Raw genomic sequence first — 4,891 nt, 5'->3', positions numbered from 1 at the left:
CTATTTTCAGCTATTAGAAATGGAATCAACTGGCGGGGTAACAGCCGGAGAAATCGCCGGAGACAAGGGGAGGTGACCGGCGCGGCAAGAACGTCACCGGAATCTGGGAAACTCGAGAAACCGGCCGACGTCCGGCAGCACCAACGGAGGTTAAAAACAGTCGATTCCACTCGGTTTTTATACCAGAATCATTCAAAATCATACCCGAACTCTCCTGGTAATCAAAACACGACTAAAACATGACTACAACACAAATTCCGGCAAAAGACAACCCCGAGTTCATCTTTTCCGGCGAAGGATCGAACTCGGGCAATTCTTAATCAAAAATCAAGTTTTCAGTTGCAAAACAAAGCTTAGGGCAATTAAAACCATCACAATCATCAAACATAACCAAGAACATCATTATAATCAAGAAAATCGAATTGAAAAATCTATAAAAACTTAGAACTCGACTTTAGCACTCCGGGAATCAAACAACACATATTTATAATCAAATCGACTGTAAACCATCATCTAAAGCTATCTGTAACATCAGAATCAATCAAAAATCTACACAACTCAAGAACGATTTCAAGAACAAAACTAAAAAAAAATTGATTTTACAGAATACTCACCCTCGAATCGTGATTTTGATATTAATAGAACGGGCTCGAAACAAGGATTATTTTGGTTACAAGAGCATCAACAGAGGATCCCTAGAACTCCCAATATCACTGGATTTGTGTTCTTGACAAGATTTTACCCCCAAAATTATATTCTTGATTTTTGGTTTTAATGAAATTAAAATAAACTAAAAGAAATAATGGCCTATTTATATTTATACAAAAATTATACCTCAAAATAAATTAAGGGTGTTTATATCCCTAAATTACAATAATTAAGCCCCAAAATAATAAGTACGGGGAATAATTTTAAAAACGGTAAAATACAAAATTAATGTCAAAATTCCCCGAAAATTGCGAATAATTTGAAAATACAAAAATAAAGGGTATTTAAAATATGAATAATTTTATAAAAATGAAAACACGGATTTTGTGGGGTTTGTCGTCCCGGTGGGGTCCCGGTCCATTGATTTTTGAGATTCGGAAACGATCCCTAAATAACCAGAAAATCCCGATAATACATAAAATGCATTGAAACATGCCTAAAATGAAATAAAACGGATATCTTAATAAAGACGCTAATAAATACGCGTCCCAATTGCAGATAGGTTCATATAATTGCAGTTTAAACGTATTTTAATCAATCGAGAATTTTTCTGGCCCGCACAGAAACACACGTAACAGTTATAACATCTCATATTATGGGAATAATCACTTTAAATTTATGAAACACGCAATATTTATTTATTTAACATATAATATTCACATAAATTTTCCGGATATTACACTATCACTAGATTTTAATCTAGACAAGGTGGAGAGAGTAAGAAGTATAAAAAAAGAGTAGAAGATTTAATTGTGACTACAAAGCAAAAATGTTCACAAGTCACAACTGTTGCTGATGAAGACCAAGGTATAATGGAGATAGAAGTTGGTGCTGAAGCAGGTCAATTTCTTTAAACTCTGAAAGTTAGAGAAAGAAAGACAACTCTATTCTACAAGGATCCAAAGATTCAATTATTTGACTCTGAGGTGAGTAGAAGAATATTTGCAAAAGAAAATCCTAGAGTTAATCTTGTACAGCTAAGGCAAATGGAGGAAGACTTCAAAAATTCCATGAGACAGCAAATGCTGATATTGTTGTTATTTCTCAAGTACTTTATGAAGATGATCCTTTTAACATACCAACTAGAGGTGTAATTATAAGGGAAATCAGTCAGGTAGAAGATCTCAGATCACTAGTTACAATAACTTCTGACATGAAGCTTAAAGGAAAAGAGAAGATAAGAGAGAAGTGGAAGTTTTCAAAGTCTAAAGCCAAAGTTATTAGAAAGAAGAAGAAGAAGGAAGATTATTGAAGCATTCTAAGCTGAAGAACTTGAATTAACCTCTAACATTGCTCAAGTTAAAGAAACAGTTCAGGATGAAGAGTAAAGTCTGATATTCACTGAAGCAAGATTGAATATGCATACTTGATTCCTGCATTTAGATAGTTTTAACATCATCAATTGGAACTTATCCATATTTCCATAATGAACAAGTTGGGGAATATTGTTAGGAGCAATAGATGATATCAAACAGAAACTATCAGAAGTTCATATCAGAACTTATATCGACAGATGATAATGACACCGGCAGATGTTGATAATCGACGGATAAGGATATCGACGGATGATGATGTCAACGGATGATGAAATCATTATTTGTCACATCAGTTGATCTTTCATAAGGAAAAGGAAATAGGAACTCAATGCGGTGTAGGACTTTAACTCAGAAGCATTGTATAGGTTTCCTTGTTGTTAATAGAATATTATTCATTATACATTGTAGCTATGCTCTATATAAAGCACATGTTAGGTTCATGCTATATGCATTGCGACATTGTTATATCTTTCGCATAACCTAACAGCTCTCAAGGATATTTGTTCATCCTTTTGAGACAGTACGTTTGTAATAAGTTTTTATCAGTTAATATAAAAACTGTTGATTATGTTGAAACTTTGTCGAATTGATTGTATTAACTATATTCACTCCCCACCCCCCTCTACAGTTGATTAAGGGCCTAACATTATATTTATCAGAAAGGGACTAAGGTAGTTTTCCTGAATGATAGGAGTAGTCAGAAATATTAATATAAGTTATCATTTTATTATAATTATGAGATTCAGCAAGGGGTCTAGATTAGGAAATTTCATCAAAAGAAAATAATCGCCAATGAGGTCTCCAAAGTTTAAATCCGTAATATTCACCATCAGTAAGCAATATATATAAGTCATATATAGGATGGGAGCAGAGAAAACTTGCCTTGTCTCCGTTAATAGCGTATTAGCAGTGAAAATTCATCTTTCTGGGTTAAACAATTCCACTTCGGGTATTTTCTAGAATAATAAATTACATCAAAATCATTTTAGTATATATGTTTCAAAATATCATCTCTCGTAAATCATAACTCGCATAATTTATCCTAAGGAAATATTTAGTATTAAAAATGCTCAAGAGATTTTAATGGTGCACTCACTTCCAAATATATTTATTAAGTATTCTTTTTTCTTTTTGGTGAAGAAATATCCCAAATTATCAAATAATAAATATTCATAATTTTGAAATTTGAGTTCAATTCAATGCTATTTTAATTAGCGTAAAAGGGTTGGGAATATTACCTCTCCGTTATAAATATAAATACCCAATCCCCGATAATAACGAGAATTAGTTAATAACACATTCTAACGAATAGTCATTTGCTACGAGCTGTTTACTATTTATTGTTTCTCTCAAATATCGTTATTAAGGCAACATTCACACTCATTTAAATCTTAGGCGTAATATTAATTAATCAACGTCATTTGACCCTTTTTATTCCATTTTATTCCTAAAGGGAATTATGATTAAATCCTTTTCTTACTCAAATTTATTAAAAATCTAAAATTTATTTTATTTCTTATAAAAGTAGAATCCATTGATAAATCCCATAGTATTCCTAAATCCTTTTTAATCCTTCACTAATTGTTCAATCAATTAATTAACTAGTATTTACACAATCTATTTTCTTTATTTGTTTATCTAATAATTCATTTAATCACTCCTTTTTATTTACTTAATTATTTATTAAGTGTGAAATGACTCTGCTGCCTGTGCCCTCCTTCCTTTTTTCCCACCTTCATCCCCATCACTGTTATGGCGGCACCTGTGGTGGCTGCTGCCCGGTCACCGGCCGGTGATATTTTCCAGCAAGCTCAAATTCAAAACTTCTACCCCTATTTTTCTCCCCTTTTCCCGATCTATTACTCTGCCCAAACCAAATTTTTAAAATCATCACAGAGTTGGTTTTACGGCCAAACTCCGGTCGACTTCCTCACTCTCTCTCTCTCCTTCATCTTTCTCTCTCCCGCTCTCGCTCTCGATCTCTCCCTCCTTCACTCTCTTTCTCTTCGTCTCTCTCCTCTCTTTTTCTCCCTTCTTTCTCTCTCCTTCTCCGCCTCTCTCTCTCTCTGACCTCATCGCCATCACCATTGTCGGTGGTGGCTTCTCCGTTTCCGGCCATCAAAAACACACACATACACCCGACACAAATACACTAACAACACAGAACACACCCACACAAACACATCACACAAACACACAACACATTTTCCCCCTTATTTCTCCGTTTTCGGCGACAAAACCATCACCACCACCGCCGTTGCAGTGGTTCTGCCTCCTCTCCATCCACCTCTCTCTCCTCTTCTCAACAATTCCAACCCCCAAATTACTCCTCTATTCCTATTCAAGTTTACTACATCAATTTCTCTAAAATCATAACAACTACAAAAATCCCCAAATTCACTAATAACCTTAATTTTATATATGGGTCAACCCAAATTTATGGCCCAAACCAAAAATAAGGCCCAGCAGGATTTTGTGATTGAAAACAACTAAAAAGATCATTTAATTAGGGATATATCAAAATAATCAAGTAAATATAATAGCAACTTACACCCTACTAATTATGTCAAAATCCCTTAATCCCTAAATTGAAATAGATACCAAAATTAAGAATCTAATTAATAGGCTTCAACATAAAAATCAAATTAGTACATAAAGTGATCATGAGATCATTACCTTGAGTGTAGAATGATGATCAACCCAATTTATGATCACTTCACAAATTCTTTTTATTCTCTTAATAATTTCACCAATAATCCTCCTTACTCCCTTAATTTGGAACCCCAAATATACGCTTGATCACTCCCTCTCTCACTAATTTCTTTTCCAAAGAAATCTATAAACTTTTTGTGCTAATGATCTTGATA

This window comes from Apium graveolens, chromosome 10 (genome assembly GCF_009905375.1).
Source record: "Apium graveolens cultivar Ventura chromosome 10, ASM990537v1, whole genome shotgun sequence".
In the NCBI taxonomy this organism is placed as follows: domain Eukaryota; kingdom Viridiplantae; phylum Streptophyta; class Magnoliopsida; order Apiales; family Apiaceae; genus Apium; species Apium graveolens.
This window is presented reverse-complemented; position numbering follows the sequence as displayed.